At 52.9% G+C, this 18,906-nt stretch overlaps 1 long non-coding RNA gene across 6 annotated transcripts in view; it reads right to left on the reverse strand.

Moving 5' to 3' along the window:
• Window positions 1-5,803: 5,803 nt before the first annotated feature.
• LOC103667250 overlaps window positions 5,804-18,906 on the reverse strand; it is a 16,809-nt gene continuing 3,706 nt past the window's right edge. For 2 of the 6 annotated variants that reach the window (XR_005837480.1, XR_569716.2), the window contains exons 2-4: window positions 9,265-9,480; window positions 8,132-8,414; window positions 5,804-6,909 (exon numbers count right to left, since the gene is read on the reverse strand). This is a non-coding gene — a long non-coding RNA (uncharacterized LOC103667250). The other 4 variants (XR_569717.2, XR_569715.2, XR_569719.2 and 1 more) reach the window with 4 other exon arrangements.

Consider the following 18,906-nt stretch of genomic DNA (forward strand, 5'->3'; position numbering starts at 1 on the left):
AGAGCAATCGTGTTATTCACACAGGGTTCTATGGGAGCTGGTGGACAACCTGTACTGTCAGCTGGGCATCCAGAACTCTTATCAATTCCGAGCCCCCCAGGACTCCCAGCTATAGCATAGTGACTTGGGTCCAGATCCCATTTCTGCTCAGGGACTTCTTTTCACCTCTCTGAGCCTGTTTCTCCATCAGTAGAATGGGACAGTGATTCCAGTTTAGCTCTTAGAGTGGGGTGGGAGGCTGAGTACGGAGCTTGGCACATAAGAGGCACTTCTCTCCCCTCCCAGAGTCCCAGGGCCACCCCTGCCTGCTTTGCCAACTTTTCTTAGATAACCTGATTAGTTCCAGCATAGCTTAAAATCAAAAGATGCTCTTTAGAGTTGTTTCACTGTCTGGCCTATAGAAGAATACCAGGTAATTAACCAAATGCCAAATATTAGATAATTGTACCCAAATTGTCAACGTATACCCCCCAGTGGGGGTATCTCTCTCTCGGGTACCCAGCCTAATGGACTCTTCCCCCCACACCCCAGTCTCATCAAGAGATAATTAGCACTGTGAAAGTTGAAAGTGTCCAACAGACTGACTTAACTCACATACATTGTGAAATGATTACTGTAAGAAGTTTAGTTTACATGCATCCTCTCTATAGATACAAAAAGAAAAAGAGAAAAACATGTTATTTTCCCTGTGATGACAAGAACTCTTAGGACCTATGCTCTTAACTTCCAGATACACTATACAGCGGCGTGAACTACTGTCATGTTGTACATTACATCCCTAAAACTTACCTATCGTATCACCGGGAGTTTGTACCTTTTGAACACCTCAGCCAATCCCCCATCCCTTCCTGTGTCTCTGGTAACCACAAATCTGATCTCTTTTTCTACAAGTTTTGCGTTTTCGGTTCTATGTATAAGTCAAATCATACGGTATTTGTCTTTTTCTCTCTGACTTATTTCACTTAGCATAATACCCTCAAGGTCCATCCACTTCGTCACAGATGGCAGGATTTCCTTCTTTTTATGGCTGAATGACAATCCATTGTGTGTGTGTGTGTGTGTGTGTGTGTGTGTGTGTATAACATTTTCTTTATTCATTTACCAGTCAATGGACACTTAGGTTATGTCCACGTCTTGGCTGTTTTAAATAATGCTACTACGAACGTGGGGGTATAGATATGTCTTTGACATAGTGTTTTCATTTCCTTCTGATATATTCCTAAAAATGGAATTGCTGGATCATAGGGTCATTCTATTTAAAATTTTTAAAAATGTGTTATTATTATTGAAGTGTAGTTGACATACAATGTTGTATTAGTTTCAGGTGTACCACATAGCGATTCAACATTTCTACACATTACTCACAGCTCACCATGATAAGCGCAGTCGCCATCAGTCACCATACGACGTTGTTACAATATTATCGACTATACTCCTTAGCTCCGTGATCTATTTTATAACAAAAGTTTTTACCTCTAATCCCATTCACCTCTTTTGCCCATCGGTTGCCCTTCGGCACCCACCAGCTTGTTTTCTGGTGGGTCTAAGAGTCTGTTTTTAAGAGTCTGTTTTTTTGTTTGTTTGTTCGTTTTGTTTTTAGATTTGACCTATAAGTGAAATCATAGGGTATTTGTCTCCGTCTGACTTACTTCATTTTGCATAATATCCTCTAGGTCCATCCATGTTGTCACGAATGGCAAGGTTTCATTCTTTTGACGGCTGAGTAATATTCCATTGTGTAGACGTACCACACGTTCTTTATCCCTTCATCTGTTGACGGACACTTAGGTTGCTCCCGTATCTTGGCTACTGCAAATTATGCTGCAATAAACATAGGGGTGCATGTATCTTTTTGAACTAGAGTTTTTGTTTTCTTTGGGTAAACGCCCACTAATGAAATTATGGACCCTATGGTGTTTCTCTTTGTAATCTTTTGAAGAGCCTCCATCCTGTCCTCCATAGTGGCTGCGCCAGGTTATGACCCCCTTTTCCCACATCCTCATCAACATCTGTTATCTCTTGTCTTCTTGATACTGGCCCATCTGACAGGGGTGAGGTGGTATCTCATTGTGGTTTTGACTTGCATTTCCCTGGTGAGGAGTAATACTGAGCACCTTCTCGTGTACCTGTTGACCATCTGTACCTCTTCTCTGGAAAAATGTCTCCTTGGGTCCTTTGCCTATTTTTAAATTAAACTCCTTGTGTTTTTCACTCAAGCTGCATGCATTCTTTATATATTTTGGATATTAACCCCTTATCGGATATGATTTGCGAATATTTTTTTTCCCATTCTGTAGGTTGTCTTTCCACTTTGCAGATGATTTCTTTTGCTGTGCAGAAGCTTTTTGCTTCGATGTAGTCTTGCTTGTTTATTTTTTATTTGTTGCTTGTGCTCTAGGTGTTACATCCAAGAAATCATGGCGAAGACCCATGTCAAGGAGCTTTTTTCCTATTTTCTTTTGGGTGTTTTATGGCTTCTGGGCTTACATGTCCTTAAATCATTTTGAGTCAATTTTTGTGAGCCGTGTAAGAGGAGTCTATAATGGGCATTTCTGACAAAGATTTTTTTTAAAACACCACTATCTGAACAGGTAAAGGGAGGAATGAGGCCCTCAAAAGGACGCTGAAAACCACAGCTCAGTTTGCCAAGATGGGCTCCTGGCAAACACCACAGTGGGTTCTGTGGCCGAGAACAAGCAGAGAGGGCAAAATGTGTACCTGGCGTGGGGGTTGGAAGGCAGGGCCCAATGGAGGAGGCACTGGGCGATGGGCCCACTTGTTCATGCAACAGGCATCTATTAGCCCACCTACCCTGTGGTGGATATCCCTGTTACCTGGGATATGTCAGCAGCAAACATGAATCCCGCCCACGCTCAGGCAGCTGATATCCAGGGTATAATGTGTGGAGAGCAGCAGTAGCCCCTGGGGGAACCTGGCCTAGGCATCCCTGTGGCTGCACCTTTCTGGTGATGTGTTTATAATAAAATATCGATTGCAGTAACAGAGCAATTATTTAGAGAACCCTACTGGATTAGGCAAGACCACTTCAATTTTAAGGCATAGAAACTCAACCCAAACTGCTTAAGCAAGTAAAAAAGAGAAATTTGGTTTGTGTGTTAATTCCTACAAATTCCAGGGGTTAACTAACTTCTGGCATGACTGGATCCAGGAGCTCCAAAGACATCATCAGCATTCTGTGTCCTGTGCCGCCTCTTGGCTCTGCTGTCTTCTGACATCATTTTCCAATGGCCAAATAGTAAAAATGGCCTCGGATAGCTCCAAGCTAATGATCTCAGCAAAGAGCAAGCATCTCTCTCCGTATTGTTCCAGAACCTTCAGGACACTGTGACAAGGACCACTCTGACTTGGCTCTCATGCCCAGGCCTGAGCCAATACTTGAGGTCAATATTGGGATGTGCTGATTAGCCTGGGTCTGGCGACAGGCATGGGGATGGGGTGGGGGTGGGGGTGGAGGCAGTCCTATATACTCAATAGGGACTGAAAATGGAGGAGGGGGATTTTCAAGAGAGCAGGGCTGTACTTGGAAGAGGTGACAGTGAACAGGGACATCAACAATGGCATCTACACCTACTATGTTCCAGGCGCAAAACCAAGTGTCAGTTAAGCCTCTCGACAGTCCTATGGTAAGACCATTCTCGTGTCCACTTTACAGATGGGGAAAGTGCTCGGAGAGGCGGAGTACCTTGCAGCTCACCTACCAGCAAGTGGGGCATCAAGGAGCATGGACTCTTCTCTACTGGTTGGAGGTTAGTGGGGCTCTGGAACTACAGGGGGAGATCAGAGAGGATCTGACTCATGAAACCTAGTGAATAGGTTGCGGGGGGGCGGGGGGAGAGGTAAAGGGGAAGGATCTGATGAATTTGGCACTGCCCGTCCCCTACTTATTCCCCGTCCCCAGGGCAATGCTGTAACGCGTCTTTGTGTTGTCTCACGTTCTCTGCGGCAGTGCAGTGCAGACCCAGGGACCACACTGCCTGTGCCCCCCCCAGAAAATGGAGCCTTTGGCTAGGGATTGAGTGCTGCTGACTTAGAGGGGGAACTGCAGGGCAGCAAGAGGGAGGGAAAAGAGAGGGGACGGAGGGGAGGATGGGAAGCGACACGAGGTGATGGAGAACCACACGGTCAGTGCTGGTCACTGCTCTACGACAGACCACACATGGGAAACGTGCCTCAAATGGTCCAAGGAGGGAGGAGCGGGATCTGTCCTCCCACCTGTCTCCTACTGCTCAGAGTTCGTCCCTGAGAATGAACTGCCTCCATGCTTCAGGGGTGTGTTCTCCAGCCCCTATGGCGGCCACGCGGGAGCCAGACCCCGGAGAGGGTCAGCCTGCGGGGAGGCCGCTGGCCAGCTTCGGCTGCGGAACAGCCACAGCGGAGGCAGAGTGAGCAGCCAGGAGCCTGGCGGATGGGGAGCAGAGAGAATCCGCAGAGGCCCACGAGCTGCATGCGAAGCTCCTGCATTCCGCGTACAATACACCTACGTCTCCGTGCCTCAGTTTCCCACGCAGTAAAATGGGGAGAACAGTACCTCCCCTAGGGTAGTGGAGAGGATCTGAGATAAGGCATGTCAAGCACTTAGCAGGGTCCGCACCACCACCACCACCCCGCCCCGCCCCAGGAGGTGAACCGGACCGGCCGTGCGCTGACTTTGCCCGGAGAATTTGGGGAAGACTTCACTGAAGGCTGCGGTCCTGGCTAAGCTGCATTCGCCCCACAGGCGCATCTGGCTCTGGCACAGCTGGACCCAGGGATGACTTGGAGTCCCAAGGGAGTTGACCCCTGTTGAGTTCGCAACATGCACACTTGACCTCCAAGGGCTGACCTCAGCAGAGAGAAGCCCAGGAGGGAGAGATCTGGCCGAAGCACCCGTGAGAGGAGGCTGGACTGAATCAGGGCTTTACCAACTTGACCTCCTCCGACTATGGGGATGGGGCCATGATTTGTCAGTCCCAAGCCAGAAGCAGCAAAAGCAGGTCTCCAGTTTGGGCTGGAGTGATTTCAACTCCAAAATTTCATACAAGCTGGTTCAGTGATTATCAGCTCAGAGAATTCTGCATGCATCTTCATGTGTTTGGGGAAGTCGATTCTGGCTTCACGAACGCAGTCTGTTTAGTAGATATCAATCTCACACAGCAGAATTCACAGGGGAAACAAATGACACGAAAAGATGAACACGGCTACAACTCATCCTGACCGCCCCTCCCAGCAATGGCATTCTTGAGCACCAGAACTCCATCAGCTCCCTCCCCAAGCAGTCCGCGGTACATCACTGCCTGGTACCGCCCTACTCGCGTTCCCAGTGCAAGCTGCAGGATCCCTCAGCCTTGTGACCTTGGACAAGTCATTTTACCTCCCTGACCCTTGGTCTCAACTGTAAAACGAGACTGGGGTCTAGGCACAACAATGGAAACGTATGCCTACACAAAGACTTGTGTTCAATGTTCAAAACAGCTTTATTTGTGATAGTCACAATCTGGAAACAGCCTAAATGTCCACCATCTGACAGATGGCTGAGCAAACTGGTACCTCCCTACGTGGAAGGCTTCTCAGTAGTGAGGCACAGAACTGCGGAGGCACGTGGCATGGATCTCAAAGACACGCAGAATCAAGCCAGACACAAAGAGTACACACTACATGGTAATATTTGTATGAAATTCTGGAAAAGGCAAAATCAGTCTCTACAACCAAGGCAGGTCAGTGTTATCCCGGAGCTTGAAATATTCTATATCTCGATGGCAGTGGTAGTGACAGGGGTACACACATGATAAAACGTATGACTTGGGCACTTAAAATGGGTAGGTTTTATTGCATGTAAAGTATACCTCAGAACTGGTTTTTAATGAGACCAAAGGATAATATTGCTTAATAAGACCCATTTTATGACAGAAACCCAACTCAGGGATGATTTTAGCAAAAAAGAAATGCATTGGCTCATACATTGGGTTAATCCAGCGGTGTAGTTAGCTTCAGGCATGGCTGGATCCAGGGGCTTACGGATGTCCAGACAGCATATTTTCTCCATCTCTGAGCTTTTTCCTCTTTGTTGGCTTCGACCTCAAGTAGAGAACAGGATGGCCACCAGCAGCTCCATCAACCTGGCAAATCCCCTGAAAAACAAATGCTTCTTTCCCTGTAGTTGCTGCAGAATCCCCAAGGGGGAGTCTCCATGTCCATCCTGGGATGCATGCCTGCCTCTAAAGCCGGGGTGGGGGAGAAGTGATCCTCTGAAGGAGAAGAGGCATCATCAGGAGAAAGGGCCATGAACGCTGGGTAGGAAAGGCTGACAGATGGCCTTTGCATTTCTCCACATCCCAGGGGCCAGGCATTAGGAATGGCCAGGCATTAGGAATGGCCCCCAAACTCATTCAAGACTCAAGCGTGCTTTTCTGCGACGTCACAGGCCTGCCTGTTAGATACAAGAGTCAAAACAGAAAGCAAGCACTAATCTCTTCCCCACCAGCCAAGGCAAACAGAAGGCCCTTCCTGCCTGTGCCGGGCTGTCTGCACCCAAGGAGGCTGGCGGGGGAGGGAGGAGCTCTGCCACAACTACTCTGGCCCAGGCCCAGAGGGAACGCCTTGGAGTTGGCGTCCGGACTTGCAGGACGAACGTCAAGGAGGGGAAGGAGGCCTCCGTGGGCTCTGGGTCTCGGCGGGCCCGACCCAAGAGGAATGCTGCATCTCAAACCAGAGCCACCATCCCTACAGGGTCTGGCCAGGGCGGGAGGGCCAGAGAGGAAGCGGAAGGAAAGGTCATCTTCGTAGAGATAAGGACGGAAGGCACCATCCAACACGGAGACCGAAACCTCACTTCCTGAGCAGGGCAACTACATGAAGGGGGCATCTTCTCCATGCCAGACACCGCCCAGGGTTCTCTGTTGAAGTGTCCTCCTGGAAGGGGCGAGAAAGGGAACAACGACTTCATATTTTTATTCAGAAGCCTTATATTCAGACACGTTTCTACAGGGCACTATTATGCCCATCGACCAAATGAGGCAACAGACTCAGTAGTGGGGGGCTTTACCACCCCCCCTCCACTCCCCAGCTCCAGGAGCTCAAAGCTCTGGCCTCAGTCTGATCGCTCTAGGCGGTGAGTTGAGCTGAGGTTATTTCTGACCCAGGTAAGCCAAGGCAGCTTAGGGCCATCTCCCAACCCAGTCCCCCAAGGAGCATGGGCAAGAAAAGCCCGAGCTGAGGTCCACCAGCCTGCTTCCCACCAAGGTGCTGGCTGAGTCTGCCTGCCTAACCATCCTGTTTTCTGGGAAGCAGGTTAAATGGGTGTCATTGCCAAGTGTGTGCAGTCTGCTGCAAACTAGCTGGTGGGGAGCCGGGGGAGAGCCAGACTGAGGAAGAGCGAGCCAAGGCCAACAAGGGAAGGTGTGGCCAAGGCTCGGGCCCTCACTGCCCAAGAAAGCCCGTGGGCCTGGCCCAGAGCTGCTGGGCTCTGGGAAAGTAGTGTTCTCAGCTCCTGGCTCCACCCATCACGTGTGAGGCAGGCTGGCCCTCCCGCTCTGCAGACTGGTCCAGGAACAGCCGACCGCTTCCTGGAGCTCCCAATGCGCCTGCCCATGAGTTCCCCGCACTGGCAGCCTGCCCAGGTGGCCCTCCGGCCAGGCTCCTGGAGGCTTGCTCTGTAGGAAGGAGGGAGGGGCAGGGACAGCCTTCTGGAGACCGAGGCACCCCCAGCAGGGGTCCTTACCCTGAGCGCTGCCAGCTCAGAGCCGGGCCCTGATGAGCAAGCCCCACGCAGGCTGGGCTCCTTCCTAGACACCACTGTCCAGGCAAGGAGCAGGGAACGGGGGGCCTCTGCCACCCCCCAGCTGCGCCACCTAGGCCACACCTCTGTTGTGCTGTGAAAATGGGGTTAAATCTCGCCCTGCCCAGAACTGGGATCCGGAGGCAGCTGTCGGTGCAGGCTGGCCGGGGCACACATCAGCAAGACCCAGGGACAGGGACCCAGCTTCCCTGGAGTGCAGGTACCTTCTCCATGAGACAGTAGCGCCCACCCACTCACCTCCGGATACTAGATGACCCAATGCTTAAGTATTAGTAAGCACCATGATATGCAGGTTAGGACCACATGCTCATTATACGTAATTATTACTGAACACACCGGCCTCGGCAATCAGAGGCTTCGGCTCCAAAGCCCAGCCCTGCCCGCATCCTCACTGCGTCTTCCGGTGGGTTCTCCGGATCACTTGTGCCTCAGCCCCTCCTATACAACGAGGATCAAAAGAGGACCCTGAGCAACAGAGAGAGCATTGCACGTGAAATTCTGCCAGCTGCCAGTGGTCACATCTCTTCCATCTGATTCTGAAGGTAGAGCCGCGAGAATCTTCCAGATCTAACGTGTGGCCATGGAGCCGGATAGTTCTCTGGCTGCTTCACAGAATCACCTGAGAAACGGAAGACAGATACCAGTCCCTACGTTCCCCACCCCCCCGGCCTTGCTGGGGAAGAGGGACAGGCACTGACATTTGTGTAAGGCTCCCCAGATTCTGCGTGCCACAGGAGTCTAGAAGCAGTGCAGCAGCCCCACTTGGAGATCAATCAGGACAAAGCCTGCAGCTCCAGCCTCCTCATCAATCTCGGTTTAGAAGAGAGACCTAGTGTGGCTCTGGTACCCGCCACTGAGAGCTCAGAGCTTCCTGGCTGCAGGCGATCGGCCCGTCCCACTTGGCAAAAAGAAAAGAGAGACTCTGGCTCCCAAGGGCAGAGGGCCATTGCTCAAATGGGTTATAAGCCTCACGCCTTTTCAAAGCCCCAATCCCGATAACTGGGTGGGGGTGTGTATGCGCATAGGGGAAAAGTGCTGGAAGGATCTATTTCATTAGCTGATGTTATCTTGAGGCATGGGCATTTTTATAAGCCTTTCCATCCTTCTGTATTTTGAAATGCTCTACAGTGGAAGGCGGTTCGTTTACAGCTGGGGGAGAACAGTACTCTATTTTGCATGTATTACCTTTCTTAAAAAAAATATATATATATTTTTTGCAAGTGTTTTGGTGTAAAGAATGAGGAACACACTCAGGAATAAGGAGGTCTGGGGGGGATGGAAGGGCTGGGCAAAGGGGCCTCAGGGAGGGACAGCTGAACAGCGGATTTAAAGTTAGCAAACGCTTAGCTATGACCAAGCACCCCATGACCATTGTAGGTGGGGAGAATCTCATTTCGGGAAAGCCCTATCCACCTCTTACCAAGAAGGGATAAACATCACCCCACACCCAACCTCAAGTTAACCTTTACCTTGACGCTGTCCCTTTTCCCAGGGGGAAGAATGCTGACGCTTCTGAGCAAACCCAGTCCTTTAAAAACGGCCTCCGGGAGAGCTGGTGTGGAGGCCCGGCTGGGGTGACCAGAGCCTAAGGAGCAAGGGGCCAGGCTGGCCGGAAGCACGATTATGCGGTCAGGGGCCTGCAAACAGCCATCTTCTCCGGTGACCAGAGCCCGCCGAGTCTGCACCTGGAAACCCAAGAAATATCTAGAGGATTCATTTCCTTTGCTGACCTGTGAGGTCGACGAGCCCTGGGGTGGAGCCCAGGAGCTGAGTCCTGCTTGCTGCCTGCTCACCGCGTATGTCCATGCACGGGCAGGCCCCCTGCTCAGCCTCAGCCGGGGCGGGGTGGGGGGTGGATTCTGTTGCTTTGGGATCTGGGGACAGTCTTGTGAACTGGCATTCCCGGGTTGAGGGGGACAAATCACAATTTTTGGTATTTCTTGGCAATCCCCCAGCAAGCAACCCTAAATCCACTCAAGATAAGACCTTGGTTCAGCCAACGTATCTGTGGGGTGGGCCGGAAAAGGTGGGGGTGGGGGCACCTGCTGAGAAGTGAGGAGCCCCAGGAGGTGAAACGGGGATAGAGAACATCCAGAAAATGCGAGCTCCAGGGGCACAGCAGGGGCATGGTGGGGAGAAGCCCTCTGAATTCACTGGGGAGCGGAGAGTGTGTTTTTCAAAATGGCCAGGTAACTGGCTCTCAGGGAGTGGGCTGGGCTCCCTCTATTTTCACACACAGTACAAGTTCCTGCCCGGGTGTCTTCGCCCCTCCTGCCGCTAACGAGTTCCAGCTTCTCAGGAGAGCAGAGCATGCCGGCAAGCCCAACACTGCTGCTCTGGGCATAACTGGGCCCAAAGGCGCCCATCCTTGGGCTCCACAAGTGCAGCTGGGCTCCCAGAACCTTCACCGCACACAAATTTGGGAGACCCTGTATTCTGAGTTCCAGTCTGCACAGGACTACCTCAATTAATCCTCCACCAAAAAAAGAAAAGACAAAAAGGAAAGAAATTGTAAAAAATATATGCAAATCAGTTCACTGGCCCAACAGAACTGTTTTAATAATCCACTCTCGTTTCAAGAAGATGGGGGAGGACATCCCGACTGGACCCCAGGAAGCCCTTCGTGTCCCAGAGCGGCCAGGCGGGCGAGGAGGGCTGGCTTGGCGGCCGCTGCCCGATGCACACTGCAAGAACAATAAGGATTTTTAGGGGCATTATGACTGAGTCAGAAAACACAGCTGCCCCTGAAAGTCCCTCATTTTTCTTGCTGTCCTTGAACACTCTCCAGGTAAGTAAGCAGTCAACCGGCTGGCCCACGGGAGCCGAGGTGGAGATGGCGTCCCCTCACCCAACGGCCCCTGAAGGCTCTGTGGTGGGTAGGGTGGCTGCCGGGTCTCCACGGCGGCACAACTCCCTCCGGTGTTGGGCCTGGCGGGTGGCCGGCCTCACTGCCCCCACAGCACGCCCAGGAATGACCAGCCTTTGCTCCACCCCGAGCCAACTCTAAAGCCAGTGCTTTCTGCCCACAAAGTGCGGTGGACTGGAATGCACAGGAATCCCAAGTGGCCGAGGGCAGTCCCAAGCACCAAGGAATGCGGTAAGACCTGGGAGAAGGGTCATCTGGCCCTTGTCGTCCCCTGTGGGGCGTGGACCCATCTTGTAGAGACCGAACTCCTGAGAAGCCAAGTGAAAGTCTCAGGCCTGACGTGGCGATGGGCTTGCAGGACAGTCAGCTCCAGACTTCCTGGGAGGCCAGGCTGGGTCTGGGTGGAGAGGAGAAGATGGGGCGGGGGCGCTCGACTCCTAAAGCCCTCTTGAAGGACTGAGAGACAGAAGATTCTAAGAGTCAGAGGGGACCTGAGCTCTGCTTCCACTTCCCTCCAGCTTTGGGCTCGGAGAGCCTGTCTCTAAAATGCGCCCAGTAGCAACTAAGCTCCCACCATCTCTCCCCTTTCAGAGGCAGTAAGAGAATTTCAGCTCTGTTGTAGGAACCAAAGGATCAGCTCTTGAAAAGCGGACAGTCACAGGCCCTGTGTCCCTGGCGGGAGACAAGAGGCAGCAGCGTGTGAGAAACCGCACACCCTGGGGGTCCGTCCAGTCTTCCCCCTGCTCTAGCACTTACTGCCGGCTTCCTCGGAGGGAGCTCTGGAAGAGGCAACAGCGTCAGGTGGGCCTGAGTCGGAACGCAGGTCCCAGACCCCTACAAAAACAGCCTACAATGCGCAAAGACGGCTGGTATCTCCCAGATGGTTTTCAGGTTCGAATCAACCCGGTGACAGGCTCTGCTGGGACGCAGTGGGCAGAAACTGGGGGTGGGCGGAGGGGATAGTCGGAAAGTGGCCAAGGAGAAACGGGAGGGGATGGTGAACTGTCCTCTCGCCCACAGCCTTCTGCCCTGACCAGGATCACGGCCATACGCTCCTCCAGCAACACGCGAGCTGTCCCCCAGACACGAGGACCAAAGCCATCTGAACCATTCGACACCACGACCGCATCGGCCCGCTCAGAAGCCCCAGCCGCAGTCTGCACAACTTCCGTGGGAGCCGGTCCTGCCGCCTGGGGTGCCCTGGCTCCGGTAGGGTGGGAGGGAGCGAGAGCGTGAGACCCAGCTCGCGGCTTCGTGGCCACAGGACCTCTGCGGGGCTATCCGACCCCGCTGTGCCTCAGCCGGCTCCTCTGCGAGACCGAGACCAGGCACGATCTGTTTCGGGGGCAGCTGGGAGGATTAAAGTTCATTCCTCTCAAGGCTTAGCACTCTGCCTGGCCCAGAGCAATCCATCGGGGTGAGCTATCCTGACCCACCCCCTGCTGTGTTCTTCTAGACTCAGCTTCCCTCATCTGGGTGACCTTTCTTGACCCCGGCCCCTTCTTTCTCCCTGCTCCCCCCTCTACCCAGCCCACGCTTGTGAAGCTGCTTTACCTGCGCCCCCCACCCCCACCCCGCGCTGTGCAGTCCTGAACCACATATATCCCAATCACATGTAGGGATCACCATGCTGGCTCCAGGGCCCCAGTCTGCATTGCGAACAGGCTCCTTGTGTGACGGGGACACGCAGCTTAAGAGCCACCTCTCTAGGCCGCCACTCACCATGGGGCAGGCAGTATTGGAACCCAGGTGTTCAAGAATGCAGTGGGTGGGGGTGGGGCGCTGGCCTGGGGTCGTGGCCAGAGGAGGCCCCCCAGCCGTGCTAGGCGTGTGAAAGTGACCCACTTGGGCATGGCTGACAGTGGTGCTCACCCATTCCCGGTCCTCGGGCCTTCCCTGAGCCTGGCCTGTGCTGATCACACATCGCTGACCGGGGACCTGCACCCCCCTCCCCCTGCTGCGGGGTGAAAGGCCATCGGGCTTCCAAAGGGGCTGCAGAGCGAGGAGGCTCCACTCTGAATGTGGTATCCCTAAAATAGCCAGCAACCCACAAAACCACAGTGGAAGGAAAAGAAAAGCCAACCAGAGTTATCAGCCCTTGTTTGGAATTTGCTTTAGAAAGAAAAGTATGTGCCAGTCCCACCCTGACGAGGGAAGGAAGTGGTCAGGCAGAGGGCAACAGTCCCGAAATGTCTTGGGGGAACCCCTCCTCCAGAGAAGCTACTGAGCACAGACAGCGATGGTGGGGCCTGCGGCAGGCGCTGGCGGGGACAGTCTGGCCCTGGGGCCAGGAGACGCCACGCACACTTCGAGTCAGGGGCCAAAGTTCCCTGGCAGAGTGAGCTGGGCTGGGCCAGGTGGAGGGATGCTGGTGCTCCCACGTGGGGGGGGTGGGCTCTGCAGGCCCTCGTTCCAGCAGCTACCCAATCAGCCCCACGACAGCTGCTCTGGAGGTGGGAGCCCGAGGGCTCCGCTGGACCGGAGCCTCGGCGGCAGCAGAAAGCCTTCTTACACTCGCTGGCCCATCCGCCCTTGCTGGCTGCTCACAGGCCAGGATGACAAAGCCAGGAGGCCTGAAACTCGTCCATCTGAGTCCCTGGGTTTACGATGACCAATCTCTCTCAGCCAGAAATTCTTTTGCTAGAACACCTCAGCTCCTAAATGCTTACACTCACCCCTTCAGCTGCCCCTCCCTGCCCCCCAAACTCTCCAGCCCTGCGTGGCCTGATGCCAGATTGGCCAGCATGCCTTGGGGTTGGCTCAGCCCCCCCCCCCCGAAAAACTCATTATCGGTGAGTGGACGTCCAAGGGCCCCTGGGCAAGGCTGGCCCGGGGCCTGAATACATCTGTCCACACAAATGCCCACTGCTGCTAACGAGGCTGGGCCGGGGAGGCAGCGCCCTCCTCTCATCCATGGCTCCAGACCATCTGGAGGAGCCAGAGCTGGGCGTGGGTTCTGCCATCAGAGCCACAACTTGGGGGAGGGAAACAAGCAGACAGCTCAGCTAACAAAGTGTGGGACAGAAGAGTCTACGTGGATCCTTCTTACAGGAGTTGGCCAACTGTGGGCCCATGGGCCAAACCCAGACCACCTCTTGCTTTTATGCCTCAAGTTTTATTACAACACAGGTGTACTCGTTCAGGGACCATCTCAGACTGCTTTCACGCCGGAACAGAAGAGAAGAGTTGCCACAGACAGTAACCCTATTTGGTCCCCTCACAGGGAAACTTCGCCGCCAGCTTCTCACGAGTAAGTCACTCAGTACCTGGTGTGCTCCAGACAGAGTACAACAGTGAGCAAAACCTCTGGGCCTTTGTGGGGTTTAAGGCCTGGTTGAGGGAAAGGCTCGGAGGACCATGAGGCCTGCTGCTTGGGTGTGCTGAAGGAGAAACACACCCCAGAAAAGCTGGGGCTCTACCCACCCCCACCACCGGCCTGGGGCTTAGAGGGGCGATCTCTCCCTGGAGCCCTCGGACCATATGTATTTCAGAACTTTCCAGGGTGTAAAAAGGTCATGAGATGCACATACCACCTGTTTTGTCACAGCCCAGCAGGGCAGCACCCCTAATTAAACACATTCATCTCTCTGCAGTGAAACCCACAGATACTCACACTCCCCGAGAGAAAAAGAGAGACTCTCGCGGTCTCAAGTCAGTGTGGGTCAGGTTTTCCCACGGAATTAGTTATAACAACAAACTTTTGGTTTGCAGTTTTTTGGAGTTCAGAATTTCAGGTAGGGCCCGTGAGCCTGCCCCCGTGAACAGCTAAAAAGGACGAAAGCTGGGTCCCAGCTTCATTCCCTGCTCTTGGCTGGAGGTCCCCACCCCTGCAGACTGCCCCCAGGGCCACCAGCGAGCACACACCAGGCGTGCCGAAAACACGCACTGAATCAACAATCACCAGAACTTTCTCCCCTCAAAGAACAGCCACTGACATTACTGCTGACAGATGTCAAAAAGTAGTATTTAAACCCCGCCTTCATCACTCCGCCGTCGGAAGCAGAGAAGCTGACAGAGAGGAGTAATTTTTCCAACTCCATTTACTTGAGATAAGGAAAATGAAACTCTTGTCTGGACACTGCTGCTGCTGGAGGGGCAGCCACACGAGGTGTTTTGCAGGGAGCAGGTGAGGGGGTGGTAGCCAAAAATGAAAACACATGATTTCCCCCCCCCTTTGGGTACTTGCTCCAAACCTCCTTGTGGCTGAAGTTCCATTTGGAAATCTACAATAATTTATCTCATCACAGGTTCCTAACACCTAATTAGAAAAATGTACTAATTAGGTAATCTGGTTTCAGATGTTCTAATTATATTCCTTTGGAGAAGCAAAAAGCAAAATAACAAACAAACCCCCCCAAACCCACTACGTATTATTTTTATGTATATATAATTTAATAGCGCTTCTTCCAAAGAGACTAAAACATCCAGAAAGTCTAAATTATAAGTTTGAAAAACCAAAAACCTCAAACCTTACAATAGTCATACCGGAAGAATATTTTAATACCCATTATCTATAAACAGTGGAATCATCTACAAAACGCAGTGTTTCTGCAGTAAAGGGTGATAACTGAACAATATTTCAGCAATAACTCCCATCAGCTGTCCTGGAATTAAATGGATTTCCCCCCTTTTCACGCAACAGGGTTTCAGCATTCTGAAATGTCATCCCCTCTGTTTCTTAACAGAGCACTCCTACAAATGACTCCCAGAAATTTCCTCATCGCCTGAGATTTCTAAACCCCTAGTTGGGAAAGAGGTTCTGGGCTCCACTCATGAGCTCTGCCTAACCCAGCTCTGGGCAGATTTCTAGGAGGGATTTTACTCCGCGGTTGGGAAACATGTTTCGCCTGACAAAACATCTGGGGTAAGAAGGTGAGAGGGGATGCTGGCGCGCAAGAGGGTCTGCACGCTAGAGCGCGCCTTGGGCAGGGCATCGCTCCCTAAGCCCGAGGCCTGGAGGGGCGTGGCCAGCGCCCGCGGGCGGGGCCAGGCCAATCCTCCCAACCAACCACAGCTGCCCGCGACCTCCAGGACTATATTTAGTCAGGGCTCACTGCCCTTCAGGGGAGGGGCTTGGAGAGGCCGCGCACTGCCACCTGTGTGCACCCGCGTCCGCAGCCCGGCCACCGCGGTGCAGACGTGCTGGGACACCACGACTCCTGGTGGAGAGGACACAGGCATCCTCTCTGGCATTTCCTCCAGCCCTCAGCAGGGCACGTGCTGTCCATCTGACAAATAACGTTTGCCCGACAAGGAGGGACCATGCCGGGCACGCATGGCCTGGGCACAGGCGGGGCTGCCGAGAGCACCAGGGGCCGGCACTGACACGGGCCACTCAAGTTAGTTTCACTTTCTGGTTTTCATCCTGGGCCACCTCTCACCCTGATGCAAGAAAATATCCTTTGAATGCCGAGAGAAAAATCCTCAAGAATGTTCCTTGTCATTTTCCTTTTTTTCTGAGGACACGGTTTTCCTCTGAAGACCCGGTAACAGGCTTTGGTGAAAACCCCAACTGCGTAACTTCGGTCCCCGGGGCTGTTCAGCTCTAATATGATTACACATCTAAATGCAATAAACGGGGCAAAGTGGTATTATTTTTCTGGGAAAAACCAACATCATAAAAGGGTCTTTATTGAATCAAGGGCCGGAGAACTGTTCTCTTGCCTAATTATGGCTCCCCAGTGAACTAGGCTGGGTTTCCAGGCAGGAGTCCTCACAACTCCCCAGCCCAAAGGGCAACGGGTTATTTGTCACGACTTGTCTAATTACAACAAAATCCACCGAAAGGACGAAAGGGAGGAGGCCAAGGTAGGTTGGCAGCAGCCCCTTCCCCCACTCAGGCGCTGGAGGCAGGGGGAGCTGCTTCTCCAACCTACTTCTATTATAAGGAGCAGCCCCCCTGCTCCATCCCGACCCCTCACATTCAAGTCAGGATCCTGGACCCTGCCCCTTTCCACTGTCACTGCTTAAGTGGTTTTCCAGCATCCAGTGCTGCCCCTCTCTATCCTCAGCTACACAGAAAAGGCCCATTGTCGAAATGGGATATTTTAGCCAGATGGTTTAACATTCAGTGATTTGGACAAGGTTAGTGTGCGTCCAGACCTGAGTGACAATGAACACTTGCTATCACCAGACACAGAAGGAAAGGCAGAGGCAGGGGGAGAGGGAGACTCAGGCCAGGGGAGAGTGAATCCTCCCCACATGGACTGGCCAGGAGCAAGTGGTCTGGTTGACTTTTCTCACATATACAGTGGTCTGGCCAGGCAAGTTGGAGACTAATATTTTGCTCATATGCCGGTCCTGCTTCCAAGTATCTGTTTAATCGCCCTCAAAGTTCCAAGAGCAGAGACACATTTTCTTTTTTCACGTTTTTAAGCTCACCAGAGCAAGCTCTGCGGGAAAAGATTCAAGAGAATGTGATCTCAACTCTGCTCCTAACCTGTCCCTTCACATAGGCTGGAACACAGGGATTGCATGACCCCACCCCTGGTGGAGTCAGTGACATCCACCCCCCCAGCCAGGGTATACCTAGCATGTCTCCCTGAAGAAGGAATAACTCGCTTTTCTGCTCCCCACCCCCTAGCAAGGACTTGCTTTTCTCCCAATATTTTCTCCCCAGATATTAAGCCAGCAAACAGCTTGCCAGGCTTAGGTCGTCTTTCCTTGACCTCACTGGGGTTTCTTCACTGGCCCCACAGGCCCTGGGAGGAACTATGGCGTCACTTGAGAACAGCGACATGTACTCCTCTCCCACCGTGCACCCCCCCAGCCTTCTACACACGTATTCTCATTTGATCCTCTGATCAGAGCAGGCGTGCATCATCACAGACAGGAGAACTGAGTCCCAAGAAGGCATGTCACTGGTCCAAGGTCACTCAGCTAGTTCACGGGAGAGCCTAGTTTCCAACTGCAAAACCTATGCCCTTTCACCAACGCCTGCCATCAGCAGGNAAGGATTTTGTCTTCCACCAATCTCCCAGAAAGCCAGGTGCCATCAGCAGATCATCAGCAATGCCACTTCCTTGCGTTTAGGAAGAGTGGGGGACGTCTACCTTGCAAAGGACACGGAGAGAGAGAACTGAAGACCAGAATGAAAGCCTCAGTCACCAAGAAGGAGAAGCTAGTTTTTCCCTTGAACCCCACACCCCCCCGCCCAGGGCAGAAATCCAGTGAGAGGAAGTGAGTTTCATGAGAATGAACCACAAAGTCTTCACAGACTGATCCAAATTTCCCAGCTGCACATCCCTGAGTCCCTTCCCCACCCGTCCCAACCACAGCCCCAGGTTCCAACCTGGTGCCCTCCTCTGTGCCTCCTGGCCCAGAATCGCGGAAGCAAGTTAAGGCTACCAGGGGAGTACGCTGTATTCAGTCCAATTCCCCCACTGGACAGAGAAGGGGGCTCTCAGGCCCAGAGTGGCAGAGCAGAGATTAAGATCAGGAGATGGTTTCCACATAGCACCTCCCTCCCCAGTTCTCCTGGACAGCAAACACAAGGGGTCTGGCTACAGGGCGATTTCAAAATTCCCCAGATTTCAAAATTCCCCAGACCGTGCCAAAGGGAGGGAGGGAGGGAGGGAGCTGCCAGTGGGTGAGAGGTCACCTGCTCTGGGGCCGTCTGTGAGCCGAGCCCACGGCAGGGAAGACTCTGAAGCACTGAAAAGATTCTGGTCTCTCTCAATCACTGGTTTGAAATTCAAAATCAAAACATCACCGAGCCACAAAAAAAAATCAAGTGTAAGGAAGTCCAACGAAATTCTGATTTTTATTTCCCGTGTTGATTACCCTGCAGTGTATTTTGGAATATCAACTTATTTCCTTCCACCCCCACCACCCCCACTTTGATTCTGTACCCTGCTTCACTGGTCCCACTAGAGTCCCTTTCGCGTGCCCAGTGGGTCAATGAGCGAGCAAGCCAAAAGCAGCTGTGGCAATTCACCCTTCCTGGGGCCCCTTCGCGAAATGTGCTCAGTGTCAGAACCAGAGTCTTTGGGCCTTTCAGGCTAGAGGTACTGCAGGGCAGGTGTTCGAGGTGGCCACATAGGCGCATCCAGGGTACTTTGAGACGCTGTGCTGGCTAATCGAGCCCCACCCACCTCCTGCTCATGCCTGCTGGCCCCGAACCTGGGAAGTCCTACTGCACCCAGCCGTGAGATGCTGGGGAAGCCTCCCCCCAGTCTGAGCCTCAGCCTCAGCCGCAAGAGGATACCCTTCAGCAGCTCTCAGAGCTGGAGGACAAATCCCAGCG

This window comes from Ursus maritimus, unplaced genomic scaffold (genome assembly GCF_017311325.1).
Source record: "Ursus maritimus isolate PB19 unplaced genomic scaffold, ASM1731132v1 scaffold_24, whole genome shotgun sequence".
Lineage (NCBI taxonomy): Eukaryota > Metazoa > Chordata > Mammalia > Carnivora > Ursidae > Ursus > Ursus maritimus.